This window comes from Pinus tabuliformis, chromosome J (genome assembly GCF_031772625.1).
Source record: "Pinus tabuliformis cultivar Carrire ecotype Pingquan chromosome J, CPIR1, whole genome shotgun sequence".
Taxonomy (NCBI): Eukaryota; Viridiplantae; Streptophyta; class Pinopsida; order Pinales; family Pinaceae; genus Pinus; species Pinus tabuliformis.
In genome coordinates this window covers 19628186-19644398 of record NC_142295.1, presented here as the reverse complement: position 1 = coordinate 19644398, position 16213 = coordinate 19628186, and positions in this window count along the sequence as shown.

Sequence of the window (16213 nt, the reverse complement as noted above, 5' to 3'; positions counted from 1 at the left end):
TCCATCTTAACCACTGATGTATCAAGGGTCGAGAGAGATTAAATCTCTTGAGGTGCAAAGCTCTTTTATAGTGAAAAACTTAAAACAAGTTTGCACATAGAAATATTTGATCATTCCAAATGCTTGATAAACCCATAATTAAGATGGATCTACACTAATTCAAATCACTTAGTTAATATTTAACAAAAAAATTATTATTGAATAAACGTATTATTTCTTTGTGAATATAAAAATAAGAATTATAAAAAAGATTACTAACCCATCTCCACGAAAATTTTGATTATTAGTTTTTTTAATTTATTTTTTAGTTAATATGACTATGGATTATGAATTATGACACTTTTGAATATGTTATATAAAAAGAAAGAGAAAAAGTCTCTGGTAATGAAAAGCACTTAGTTCTTTATGATAGATTTCTTTGAAGAAACAAAGAAATTAACATTGAAGTAAGATTATTAGATTCAACCGAGAAAGCTTGCAGAATTAATTCCCCATGATAGATTACTTTGAAGAAACAAAGAAAATAGATTACTTTGAAGAAACAAAGAAATTAACATTGAAGTAAGATTATTAGATTCAACATGTTATATAAAAGGAAAGAGGAAGAGTCCCTTATAATGAAGAGCGTGGTTGTTGAAGAGTGAATTCCTCATAATCGATTACTTTGAAGAAACGAAGAAATTAACACTGGAGTAAGATTAAAAGGATTCACCAATGGAAGAAAAGTTCCACGTGGAAGATGATCTACCGAAGGGGTGTATTGTTCACTTAGTGACATAAATCACAAGCCAATCTTAACCTACCTTGTTTATATTTATACACAAACTCAATCTCGTTGTATTGTAAGGTCTCGTAATTGATGTAGTAGATGGGTATTAAATTTCCTTATAGTGGGTTAATTTACCTTTAAACCAAAGGCAAAGCTGCTCTTTAACCGCAGGCTTATGGGCTGGCCAACCAGCCGTTTAATCAACCATCTTTCTTGTGATCACTGTGTTGAAGGACGATAAACGTCAGTGAATGGTCTTTGTCTCAACGACGGTCTGATACCACTATGAGGAGCGGTCTTTCTCTCAGCGGATATGCCAAAGGTTTCACTGACGGGTCGCAGTTTTCTATCGACAGATATGCCAATCGTCGTGGACGTTAGATCAGGTTTAGGGTTTATGTTTAAATTAGGTTTAGCTTTTTTATTTATAGTTAATTACCAAATTCACATGCATTGTAGATTTATGGAATATTTTAGAAGTTTGATTACTAGTAAGGTCAAATAATCTATCTTTTCAAATTTTGAAATATTTTTGAAATTTGCAATTTATATAACAATTTATGCATGTGGATGTGGGTTAAGTGTGAATTGTCATATAATTAATGAAACAAAAATTTATATAACAATTTATGCATGTGGATGTGGGTTAAGTGTGAATTGTCATATAATTAATGAAACAAAAATAAGGTTAAATCTATAAATGAAGAGGTAGGTCCTTAAATGAAAGAAAGTAGGTTAATGGGAAGAAATGCTTGAAATAATAGATGATAATAGTTTTTTAATTGTTATATGGTTTGGTTTTTTCTTTTCAAAATTTAGTGTTACAATTTTGGGTGAGATAGTAATATGTGTTTTTGAATATATAAATCTGGAATATTTTTTATTTTTTATTTTTTATTTTTTTTATTTTTTATTTTTTTAAATTTAATGTTATTTATTTTTTTAAATAATAATAAGCATTAATTAATTTGCCCATCTAATGCAAATTATTGGACATTAATCAATTTGTCCATAAAATATTCCATCCTTGCGGTTAGACATTTGCAACTCCCTATTCAAGGGAAGACGAAGGTAGGACAGAAGTCACCTAATACAGTGATGGGATCTCTTCATACATTAATGAGTTGAGATGGTGACTCTTTGGGGTCTCCTCTGGTTTGCAAATAAGTTATATTCCATCCTTGCTGTTAAACATTTGCAACTCCCTATTCAAGGGAAGACGAAGATAAGACAGAGGTCACCTAATATAGTAATGGGATCTCCTCATACATTAATGAGTTGAGATGGTGACTCTTTGGGGTCTCTTCTGGTTTGCAAATAATAAACAGATTTATCACATTCATGTATACAGAGTCTCTAAGACCATTATATATGGCATTTCGGGTAAAACAACTTTTGACCCAGGGGCTGGCTGGTATGTACAAATGGCCTCATTAAGTCTTTCTATGAGTTTTGAAATTATGCATATATATGGGGAATCGAATGGGATGGCAGACTCCCTGCCAAAAAAAGGATTGCAAGATGATGAAGGTTAAATGTATTTTACATATATTTTTGATGGGGTTGTCATGGAGGAGGGGAACATTGCTCTTCTATAGCTGGTTCAATGGTCTTTTATTTCTCAGAACTTATAATGTTGTCATGTTTGTTGTTTATCTGAACATTGCTTTACCATAGTTGGTTAACTGGTTTTTTATTTCTCAGAACTTATACTATCCATGTTTGTTGTTTATCTTCCTGAATATTTTGGATGATTTTTCTACACTATTTTGTTTTTTTGATAAATGTTGTTGTTTATCTTCCTGAACAATTTGGATGGTTTTTGTACACTATTTTGTTTTTTGATAGATGAAGTTTTTATATGTAACATTTTGACTCCTGTTAATTACTTTTTTGGAGTAGAGAAAATCGACAAAATAACAAAAATATGTAACTAGTATTTTTCCTCAATAAAATCTAATTTAATAGTTAAGTTTTTTTCCTAGAAAAAAAAGAAGGAAAAAGAAAAAAAAGAAAAAAAGTTCACATTGTTGGGTAACTCAACTAATTAAAACTTTGCAATATGAAAAAAAAATGTTTTGCAAATGCTTTGAATGATTAAGTTTACAAATACTTTGAAAGAGAACTCGAGATTCTATTTTTTTCCATTTTTTTCCAAAATTTTGATTTAACTGTCACATTTTATATTGTTAAATTAATATTTACAAAATTGCATAATTTCAAAATACTCAATTATTATTATTATTTTATTAAGTCACTTCCTGATTCGTTAGAAACTCGGTGGGCAAAAACCTAGTCATGTTGGTGTGAAATATTCAAATATTATTATTATTTTATTTAAATAAAAAAATTAATTAATTTATTTATGTAAATTTTCATTTTATTAGTTTACATGGATAGAATAGATGGTGATGGGGTGTATTGTTAAGTCACTTCTTGATTGGTTAGAAACTCTGTGAGCAAAAACCTAGTCATGTTGGTGTGATCCAAGTACAATGCTAGTGATTTTGATGGCTTAAACAATTTAATTCTCAAGCCATAATTCAAGCGTGATATAATCTCTAATAAAATTAGACTACTTAACAAATAAAAAATAAAAATTACATTTTATTAAATTTATTATTAACTAAAATAATAAAATGTTTTAAATATTTCCAACTTTTATTTAAATCTTTTTAATTAAAATAAATGGTTGACAATATTTCCAACTTTTATTTAAATCTTTTTAATTAAAATAAATGGTTGACTTCCCCGAATGCGGGTGATACTGCTGTCATTAATGGCCCTCATGCCAACTGTTAAGATCGCGTACTGCATGCTGCAGAGCAGCGGGGCTCCCCAGACCTTCACCTTAAGTATAAAGGATGAACAGCATTTCGACGGAGATGGTGGTGTCTGCGCATTTGTGGTTTACTTGGTTCGAAGCATGGTAAGGATGGTTATATTCAATACCACCCGGCTCTTCCCTCTCATGGTGTGTTTCACTTATTCTGGCTCTGAGTTCTGGTCATCGAAGGCTCCGGGAAGTAAGAGGGTCCTCTTTTTCAGAGGCGTGCCGCGCAGATTTCAGGAACGTCTCAGGGGTAAGCAGCTCTCTCATCCTTCTCTGGCTCAAGCATTTTGTTTCTCAATTGCTCTCTCTGCTGTTTCTGTTGTTTCCATAGCCCTTCTTTTGCTCCTCAATATGGTTCGCCAAGGTGGCAGAAAGAGACCCAAAGGGCATCATGGTGATGGCTCTCGGCCTACAGCCAGTAGCTCTGATAATCCTGATCATTCACCTGCCAATCTCCCTCCCTCTCAAGTGAATATGCAACCCTCTAGCCCTGCTCGAAGGCCTATCCCAAACAGTGCTTTTCAAACCATCCATTTTAAATTCCAGAGCAACCTTGATAGACCTCTGATCTCTGCCCATATCACCATAATTGTCTTCGAAGAAGAAAACCAGACCCATCCTCTGGCCTGTATCGCTCCGGAACCCTCTCAGAGCAGCGAGTAGCAGTTGACCATGGGTAGCCCGGAGAAAGTTCTGGTGGATCAGCCAGGCCATATTGACAGCCCAAGAATTACTCTGCCCCATGTAGGAAATTTCACTGATGAGGGGGATGGAACTCTGAATGATTCTAATTGTCCAATTTCGATCCCAGAGGATGATAAGGCCGGCAATGAAGTTCTGTGTTTGGCTAGTGACCGTCCAGCAGAAGAGAAGACTCTTGGCGGGGGCAAGGAAGACTAAAGCCATGCGGAACGGTTCTGGTTCCTTTTGCTTTTTGTCTGTCAAGCAGATGATTGCTTCCAGGTTTCATTGAAGACACACATGGCTCAATTCCGTCAGCTTGATGATTTTGGTCAGTTCCAGGGCAGTGGCAATGTTTTTACAGTCAGACTCGCAATGGTTACTCGCTTCCATGCTCTCATGCACAATCTTCTTATCTACTAGTCCTTCTCTGACATGTTCTTTTGTTATGTAATTTTTTGTAGCACCTATGCTCAGAATCCTTCCATTCTGAAGCGAACTTGTTGTGTACAGAGGCCTCATGAATCTTCTGAGGCCTCGATTACTTGTAAAATTATTTTTATTTTAAGTTAATAGATATTAGTCTTTGCCGAGAAAAAAAATAAAATAAATGATTGACTTTAATTTCAATACGGATGTTAACACAATTATCAAATTATATATAAACACCTTATTCATTTTTCAAATTAATAATAATTTTTTTTTGACCTATCATACTCTTCTAAATTCCTAAATTCCTAAATCATAATTGCAAATTTTGCAATTTCAAATGAAAATTATAAATAATAATTATCTTTAATTTCAATTTCACATTCTTAAATGTTAAAATATTCAGTGCAAGATGAAGCGGTTTTCAAGTAAATGGGAGTGGTTTTCAAGAGCAGTTGTTCTATCGATGCTTTCAGCGCAAATTCTTAAATGTAAAGCAATGAGTTGATAAAATAAATGCTTAACATAAACTAACTTCAAAACATGGTAACTTGGATAGAAAAAAACATGCTACTACTCAAGTTTTGACCCAGGCATATACCTTAATCTCAAATGAATGGATGTTATCATAACGTTCACAGCTATGCAAACATGTCTTTATGGTTATTTGACTTTTTTGGACTTCAATTTTATTGAAGGTTATAAAAATCCAACATTTCGAGTATAAATAGAAATGTAAAAATGCTAATGCAAGGGTATAAATAGAATACAAGTATAGATAAGATAAGAAAAATAAATTTATTTATTTATCAAAGTTAAAATTATATTGGTGGTTAGTATATATGAGATACGAAAAATAAATTTATTTATTTATCAAGTTAAAATTATATTGGTGGTTAATATGAGTTATTAGATTTGATATGGTTTTTAATTAGATATGCTTAATTAAATGTAAAAGTTTTAATTTTTCAAAAGTGTTTTTGTGTAAAATCTAAAAATCTAAAAGCAATAACTAAATTCTTAGAGTTTTTAGAAAATTGATACATACAAGAATGATGCATAAATTTAACAAAAGTTAATATAAAATCTTTAGGAGGTAGGATCAGAGTTAATGGTTTCTATTTGGATTGGATGGGCTCCTTGTCGTTGCCAAGAGAGCAACCTAGGTTAGGAGGGAAGCCCATGTGTCTTTCAATGTGTCCTAGCCTTTTGTCAATGGAAGCCAATTGCTAGTGCATATGGTCCAGGGACAACAACATGTCTTCTTTGGTGGCATTTCAATCAAGGAGGACCCTGTCGAGTAGAAATTTAACATGCCAATATATGTCCATTGTTTACATGTATTGGTTGTATCTACCTCGAGTATGGTGTGCATCACGTACCGATTTAGCCACTTCAACTTGCACTTTAGAACCAATGCGGCTATGTTGTTTATCTATCAAATTACGTTCCACTTGGGTTAGTTCATCTTGAATTGGTTGCAAAGTTAGTTCCCAATAACTAGCTTCAAAGCTTTTAGCCCATAGTCAGGCCTAGGTTCACCCAAACTCTTGGTAATAAGCTACGTCCTGGCAAATCCATGTTCATTGACGTGGCATGACTTCCTTTTGAGGCTAAGACAATGAGACTTTAAGTTGAACAATAGTAGATGGTTTCGAGTCAAAAGCCTAGTAGTCTATAGAGAGAAGAAATGTAAGGATAGATGTAGAGGACAAGTGGTTGAAACTCCCTCTCTTGACAACAAGGTCTCAGAGTGGCGGGGGACATATATGTCCACGGTGAGGGAAGAGCTTGATGCTGACTACAATGGAGAGGATTACAAAGCACCTAAGAATGAACACAAAGAATGAGAAAGGAAATAGATAGGGGGAATGAGCCATGAACCTACAAGAAAAATCCTAGCGCTTGAGTTATTTCCTTGTTGGCACTACGAGTGGAGAGAGGGAGGAAAAAGTCAACTTGTGTAGTTGTTTACTTTCACACATGAGCTTTGATGGTGGAGAAGTTGACCATAAGCAAGAGAGGTTCCAAGATTCCACTAAAGAAGGCCAACAATGCCATCCTATGAGCATCAATTCATTAGCAGAGAGGAGGCAAGTTCATACTATCCTCCAAGCAACAGACCATAACACCAAAGTTCTAGAGTGTCTATGCCCAGAATGGAAATCACAAAACCAAGGAGGAACAAATTCTTAAAGGGCCGACAGAGTGAAAAGAACAATCCTGAGCCCCTTCGAAAACCAAGATAGACTAAAGGGTTAGAGCATTTTCCCTTTCCTAAATGTTGTGGCGAGCTCATGAAGGAGAGTGTCATTAATGAGCTTGAATGACATGACCTGTCTTGTGAGCAAGCAAGACTTCATAACAGATATACGATTGGTTGAGTGTAGAAGAGATTGAATTGAACAATGGGTGGCTAAATGAGGATAGGTTCCCAACATGTGAGTTAAACCTTGATGACGTTGTTTAATGCAATCTCTGCTACACTCGAGTGTAGCAAAGATTGCATCAAATAACGAGTGCTTAAGTGAGGATAGTTTCCCAACATGTAAGTTAAACCTTGATGACATCACATGGCATATCAAAGTTCATATAGGCCATGATGCCATGTTCCCTAAGCATGTTTCTTGATGAGTTGTAAATAACCTGCCCCCACCCCTTCGCTTATCTGACATCCCATATGGGGAGGATTGATCTTGCTACATGTGGGCCCATCACTTGTTTGATTGTGGAATATTCCAAGGAGTGCCACAATGTTGAGACTTTTGCATCTGCAATGGAACAACCATAATTAGTGAGTGTTTATGCTATTTATTTCCCATGCTTCTGACATGAGAAGGAATGATTGTCGGGATTAATAGGAGGAGAGAGGCTACCTTGGATAGAATGCTTTCCAATCTATAGATGTGTGACACCTTATGAATGGGAGAGCCATTGAGGAGTTTACTAACCATGGAGATGACCACTTTTGAATCCATTTCAACTAATAGTTTAGAGAATCCTTGCCTCAGGGTGATGTTGGGCCCTTCCACCAAGGTGGTAAGTTCAATTGCATTGTTTGTGCTACGCCATAGAGCTCCAACATAGATATAAATGGGAGATCCCATGTTATCCCGAAATACTCCCCCATAACCAACATGCTTGGGTTGCCTTTTGAAGATGCATCAAAATTGAACTCAAGAAAGCCAAGGGTGGGGACACCACAAGAGAGATAAGATAAGGGCAGGAAGACAGGAGGGTGTGGAAGAAGAAGGTCTTGTAACAAGATTCCAGGCCTTGAGGATGAGAGCTTCAACACCCATGGCTTGCTAGTATTACTCATTCTGTGTTTGAGTGTATATTGATTCCTTGATGTTGTTTTGGACAATGACCTCAAGAGCATCATAAGGGATAGATCAGTTTCTGAATGTGCATCAATTTCTTTCCTTCTAGATTGCCTAGAGAAGTAGGTCAGGGAGAAGAGTTAAGATGCTGTTGAGGATTGGATTTTGGATAGAATGAACTCTCTAGATCTCAATGATTAATAGTAGAGCCTTTGTCCAATTTTTAATTGAAGATTTGAGGAGTTGCTAAAGGTGTTGAGAGTAGGTGTGGGTGTTGAATAGGTGCTCTTGATTTTCCAACTCCCGAAGGCATAGGTGGCAGTGAGAAGGACCCACATATTGACACTTTCGGAGGTTATCCAAAGTTAATGTCTTCTCTTGGACTAATAACTATAGAAAGATCGAGACTTTGGGCCATAATGTCTTTTTCTAAATATTATTCCAGATAATAGCTTTGGGCATAGTTTGTTAATCAACTTCCAAGGCATAGGTTTCACATATGGAGAAGATACCTCTTGGGGTGTAGCTCCATCTTAATTTGTCTTCCTGTGTTGATATGGGGATAAGCCTTTACTGAAATCACTTCCAAAAGTCTGTCCTAGATTAGTTGTGGGCTTAGGGGTCCAAATTTCCCAAGGCAACCATTGTTTCCAGTCTTGATTGTGAAAATTTCTGAATCTAACACATTAGAAACCCCTACTGCAATATCTGGTTTACTATCTCATACTTGTTCTTTACATTAAAAAGTTATTTAATAACATAAACATCAAAGTAAACACAATAATTTGCAACCTTCACAAATATACAGATCAACAACTGAAATAAACTAAGACAACACCAAGGACACTGTTATTTTTGGACAATCATCCCCGAAAAAAACTAATTTGGGAAAACTGGTGCAACATATATGAGGGTTTTATTATTACGCAGATTTCTGAATACAACTAGGGTGCCAGAAATGGATCACCCTTCAGAGAATATCCTTGGCAGTAGTACCTCTATCCGAAGACAGATATTCCAGCAAATCAGCAACTGAATGAACAATCCCACAGTGACTTCGGTTGTTCGCTATGATAGACAGTGAAAGCTGCTCCAAGCAATGCTTTGGAACTGCGTCACTCCTCCAGGATCTGCATCACTCTCTCCTCGCTCATTCTCATTACTCGTAACAAACTTTTCAAGTGAAGGTTGTTACTCATATTTTAAAATCGATGATTAGATTGTTGGTATATTTTTGAAGCCAAGTTCATTGAACTACATAATATGCTAGGGCTTCACGGACTTGAAATTATGGGGGGGGGTCATGTTGACATAATTTTAATTCCTAAACCTCTAGAATGTTATGCTGGTTCATTAAACTTCTGGAGCTTATGGAGATAGTTAGTTGAAGGATCGACTAACATGAGACAATTAATCGAGAGGTCGACTAGCATGGCAATTGAATGTGCAATCGACTAACTGGTTAATGGGTTGGTCAAATGGTTAAATAACAAAGGAATCAACTAGATGATTAGGTCAACTTAGGTAATCGATTAATCGATAAGAATTGGATTGGTTAGAAAAATTGACTAATCAATGAAACAACATAGATTTCAAGGAAAATGTTGAAATTGTTGATGCTCATTTGCAGATCGAATCTTCCACATTGCAGTAAGTTGGTTATATTTGGACACTATAAATAAAGGGCCCTATGGGATGAATATTGAATCGAATGCATCAAGTGCATTAAGTATATCAAATTCATTATCATGCATTCTGATGTTTTGATGATAATGCACTACACTTAACTATTGTAACAATGTCTTTATACAACAACCCATCATCTTGGAGCATAATTACTCTTTTGTTTTTTTTTAGATTCTATCTTTTGTTCTTTGTTCTTGAGTTCTCCTAATTCCTAACACCACTCTTATTATTTCTCATTGCAATACTGGCATGACTAAAGAGTTATTCGAAACTTCATTTACTCGCTAAAGAGATGTTAAGTTGTTTAACACTAGTGCAACTTGCCATATGACCTTTCAGAGCACTATTCCTTGGAGTGGTGGCTTTGTAACATGTAGCTCACTATAGCGGTTCATGAATGGTGCAACGATAGAGGGGTGAGGACTAGGGGGGAGGTAAGGAAGGGAAGGGAAGAGTGAGCTATAGTAGGGTGGCAAGGGAAGAGGTGGGTGTTGATGGGGGAGGTGCAATCCCCTATACTATTGCATTTTTGTTTGGGGTTTCAAATTATATTTTAATTTTTAATTTTTTTTTTCTTTTTTGGTTTTAAAAATGACTTTAAAATTTGTACATTGTCTTTTTTGTTTCTAATTATTTTTCAATATTACCTTTTTTTTCCTAAGTAATGCTATTCTATTGAAAGGAAGCAAAGTAAAAATACATCGAGGCTCCGGCCTCTGCGGTGCAGAACAGAGTTATATCAAAATTCTCAAAAAAACTGACCTCGGCTACCCAACAAGGGGAAACCAGCCTGAGTGAGTCTCAGAACTTAACTTAAAATACCCACACAGGGGTCTTGATTCAAAATAACTAGAAAACATGCTAGACAATTTGACAATGAACAAAAGAAAAAACGTCAGACAACATGGTCATGAAACCGCCAACGAATGGCAAGGCGACAACTGACAAGTGGATCAAAGGTCTGGCCGGACCCCCTAGAAGTCCTCAGGGGTGGGCTCTTCAACAATTCAACACATAAATTGATACCAGTCGTCATCTTCTGCAAATGTGCCACACAGTATGCCACTAGTTGCTTGTATGTATGTTGAGTAGCTCGCGACTGCATGTTTGCCTGACGCGTCGTCCTGAATTCTTTCAACTGCCTTCATGCCACCTTCTCGACCTGCAGTATCATGCTTGCTTCTAGCTGTCTCCGCTTCCTGCCGAACACCTGTTTTCCCTGCCATCTGCTGCTTGCCTGGTTCATGCTCATCCATGTTTCTCTTAAGAGCCTTTTGTTGATTTCCGTTGGTCCTTTTCTTTGGTTCATTGAAATGGGTCTGAGATCCTTGCTTAGTTTGCAAACTCATTTCCTCAGTGAAGGTAACAGAGACTGTGGCTATGATAATTGGACGAGGCAGAGTACTCTGGAAGCAAAATTGAGTTGAATGGTAAGAGGGGTGAGGGGGAATGGGGATATTTTCAGTTTGGGTAGTAGCGTTCGCTCTTCGGGCTCCATTATCCAGTGACCTACCTCTACCACTGCGGGTATCAGGGTATCTACTCGAGAGAGGACTATGGGAATGAATGGTGGAAGGGGAAGAGGAATCAGAGTTGGGCACGGCGGGGGTGGCCGAATGCTGCCACCTTGACTACCTCCTCTTTGACTGTGCATGCAATGTCTAGTGCGCGCCATGACGGAATTGATTTCCGAGTTTTCAATTGGGGAGGCAGAGATATCTCGAGGATTGAAATGACTGTTCAGAAGAAGAGAGGAGGTATCCTGAGCTTGATTTAGCACACAATGGGGAATTTGGGAGAAGTGGAAGCCATTGCCCAGATCGACACAGCTTAGGATCCAGCAACACCTTCTAGTGATGGTGCGCGAGCTCGGCTCCGCTGCTTGGGGGGGGCAAGAGCAATTTAGCGGGGGGGGATGAATGAATTGTGATTAACCAGGTCCATGGCCTTATGCTTGCTGCAATTATCTCGACTGGAGCACCAGAGTAATTGTGCTTGCAGGTTGACAGGAACATGCCATAAATTGGCATGGAAGGGGACGCGGGTGGCCATGTGGCCAAGCCGCCTGCCGTCCTTCTGCCTAATCATCCTTAACTGTGTCATTAACACCCGCATCCGGGTTATTTTTCAGTATTACTATTATCCTTTTTGTTTTTAATTATTTTCACTATTACTATTTTCCTATGTGTTTGTTTTTTTTAATAAATGTATCTTTCCATTCACTTTTAAGAATTATTTTTATTTTTATTTAGGTTTAAAATTTATAAATTGTCTTTTTTTTATTACTATTTTCCTATGTGTTATTTTGTTTTAATAAATGTATTTTTTTAATAATTTTTTTCAAGATTTATTTTATTTTTGTTTAGATTTTTTTAAGGGTGAAAAACTTAGTTATAGATTCTTTTTATCTTTTAAATGGATTTACAAAGTTTTTATTTCCATTTTTTTTTAAAGTACATTAAAAAATTAGTTAACAAATAAACTTTTGAGTAGTAATTTGGAAATTAATTTTGAATTTTTGTTTTGTGATGATGTTAATAGTTAAGATTGGATGTCACAATTAAATCATAATTTTGATGCTTAAAAAAGGTTGTACAAATATGTATCATTTTTTAATTATAAGGTTAATTCATATATATATATATATATTTTTTATTTATTGTCAAAGTCACTATTTCAATAAATCCCAATTTTGGCCATTTAAAAAAAACCTTATTAATAATTTTATTTTTTAATTTAGGAATGGATTTTAGTATTTTTTTTTTGTTTTGAAGTCATAATTAATATTAAGTTAATACTTATGTTAATTACAAATAATTAAAATTTGACAATTTAAAATATACATGTTACTAGAATTAAAATTTTTATATATATCCATCTTACAGAGTTGAGAGATCAAATCTCTTGATGTGCAAAATTTTTTCAATGTGAAATACTTGAAAGAATGTTTGTACCTAGAGATGTTTGATCTCTCTATGCTCGATAAATTTGTGATTAAGATGGATATGTACTAGTTCAATTGAGAAGTGTTTACTTGGTTAATATGTGGAAAAATTTACCTCTCATATGAACCAATATAGATGTATACATCCATATTAACCACTGATATATCAAGGGTTTAGAGAGATTAAATCTCTTGAGGTGCAAAGCTCTTTTATAGTGAAAAACTTGAAAACAAGTTTGCACATAGAAATATTATTTTTTAATTTAGGAATGAATTTTAGTAATTTTTTTTTTTTGAAATCACAATTAATATTAAGTTAATACTTATGTTAATTACAAATAATTAAAATTTGACAATTTAAAATATACATGTTACTAGAATTAAAAATTCTATATATATCCATCATCAAATCTCTTGATGTGCAAAGTTCTTTTAATGTGAAATACTTGGAAAAATGTTGGTACCTAGAGATATTTGATCTCTCTATGCTCAATAAATTTGTGGTTAAGATGGACCTGTACTAGTTCAATTGAGAAGTGTTTACTTGGTTAATATGTGGAAGAATTTACCTCTCATTTGAACCAATATAGATGTATACATCCAACTTAACCATTGATGTATCAAGGGTCCAGAGAGATTAAATCTCTTGAGGTGCAAAGTTATTTTATAGTGAAAAACTTGAAAACAAATTTGCACATAGAAATATTTGATCCTTCCATATGCTTGATAAATCCGTAATTAAGATGGATCTACACTAATTCAAATCACTTAGTTAACATTTGACAAAAAAAATTATTATTGAATAAACGTATTATTTCTTTGTAAATATAAAAATAAAAGTTATAAAAAAGATTAATAACCATCTCCACAAAAAGTTTGATTATTAATTTTTTTAATTTATTTGTTAGTTAATATGACTATATGGATTATGAATTATGATTCTTTTGAATATCTTATATAAAAAGAAAGAGAAAAAGTCTCTTGTAATGAAAACCACTTAATATGACTATGGATTATGAATTATGATTCTTTTGAATATGTTATATAAAAAAAAAAGAAAAAATCTCTTGTAATGAAAACCACTTAATTCCCTACCGTAGTTTTCTTTGAAGAAACAAAGAAAGGAGAGCTTGAAGAATTAATTTGCCCATGATAGATTACTTTGTAGAAACAAAGAAATTAACATTGAAGTAAGATTATTAGATTCAACATGTTATATAAAAGGAAAGAGGAAGAGTACCTTATAATGAAGAGCGCGGTTGTTGAAGAGTGAACTCCTCATGATCGATTACTTTGAAGAAACGAAGAAATTAACACTGGAGTAAGATTAAAAGGATTCACCAATAGAGGAAAAGTTCCACGTGGAAGATGATCCACCGAAGGGGTGTATTGTTCACTTAGTGACATAAATCACAACCCAATGATCTTAACCTTTCTTGTTTATATTTATACACAAACTCAATCTCGTAATGTGATGTACTAGATGGGTATTAAATCTCCTTATAGTGGGGTTAATTTACCTTTAAACCAAAGGCAAAGCTGCTCCTTAACCGCAGGCTTATGGGCTCGCCTACCAGCCGTTTAACCAACCATCTTTCTTGTGATCACTGTGTTGAGTATTGAAGGACGATAAACGTCAGTGAATGGTCTTTGTCTCAATGACGGTCTGATACCACTATGAGGAGCGGTCTTTCTCTCAACGGATATGCCAAAGGTTTCACTGCCAGGTCGCAGTTTTCTATCGACAGATATGCCAATCATCGTGGACGTTAGATCAGGTTTAGGGTTTATGTTTAAATTAGGTTTAGCGTTTTTATTTATAGTTGATTACCAATCAGATTGTAGATTTATGGAATATTTTAGAATTTTGATTATTAATAAGTTCAAATAATTTATCTTTTCAAATTTTGAAATATTTTTGAAATTTGCAATCCATATAACAATGCCCATGGACTAAGTGTGAATTGTCATATATAACTAATATGAAATAAAAACAAGGTTGAATCTATAAATGAGGAGGTAAGTCCATAAAATGAAAGAGAGTAGGTTAATGGGAAGAAATTCTTGACATAATAGATTATAAGAGTTTTTTAATTTTTATATGGTTTGGTTTTTTCTTTTCAAAATTTAGTGTTACAATTTAAATTTAGTGTTACAATTTTGGGTGAGATAGTAACATGTGTTTTTGATGCAGCCCAGGCCACTCCCAAGTCGCTACTACCAGGATCTTTCTCCCATCATGCATATAATGCTTGATTCTTGGCTTGTAATATCATGATAAAAAAAACCATGCTTGGTTAATACGGTGCGCTCCATGTTTTCTTAAAAGAATTCTTCTGACTGGCGGTTTACACAAGATATGTATATACTACCTTATATACAGCCGCATATATTCCCATAACCTCAAAATATATTAGCTGAGCACAATTAAAGAGTGCGCCTTACACAATATTATAATTGTAATACGCACCGGAATTGAATATATCGCTGCAGCCGAAGTTATATAACGTATAGCAGTCACGTTCTGTTCGTTTGCATATGTATAAAACATATACCACCATATGTTCGACCCAACCTTGGCACTTGTATGCCGTGGGCATGGACGGCTTCCGACTTTGTTCAACACCCTTTATCAACGCAATTGATCCGCCAGCTACACTCAAAATTTTTCTTGTAAATATATATAACTGGAATTATGTAACTTTACACATATTCAGTCAACCCTTTATCGCTCAATGTCCGAGCTCCAGAGTTCTTCGACGCCGACAGATACACGGTTATACTGTTCGCATCCAGCTGCTCTCGTTCTAGGTTCCGCTTGGAAGGGTTGAATAATATGCGTGGGTGTGGAAGCGTATATGCGTATATGGAACAGCTTCAATATAAGGGATGCACAAGGTCACTCTCGGCTATATCACATCGATTTTTGCCATCATGTACAGAACCATCTCAGAATTCATTAACGCAATCATGTCCATGCAAATCGAATTCAACATACTTATATTCACATAAAACAAACATTTACAAAAGTTCTATTCATGGCCAGATATACAAATCTATGGCCCTTTTACAAACTGCCGAAGGCTCTCAAGGAGAACCCTTGCTCCTCTTCTCCCCTACTCCTCACACTTCTCAATGCCTTTGAGGCTCCCTAATTTATTAAACTTAGCATGATCTAAAAATCCTAAAATCACTCAACTAAAGCTCATTCAATGCATACATATGGCAAAAGCATATTTTTAGCTTTATTCTGTCTTTTTCCTATTCTAAAATAGAAAAGCTATCCTTATCACTTAATGATCCACATCCACTCCTTTATGCCTAAAAGCTCTCCTAGTTTTATTTGAGAATATCTAATTAACTAATGCATGACCCCTATTTCTATTATTTACAATAATTTCCTTTTTGGCTGGATGCTCCCGCATCATACTCCCAAGGTAGAAAAATTCCATGATCTCCTGATCATGTGTTTAGCTCCATGTTTGCCTGGATCCCATATCTTGTACTGTAATTTTCTATTTGCCGCTGCTTTTGTCTGTTCTTCTCCA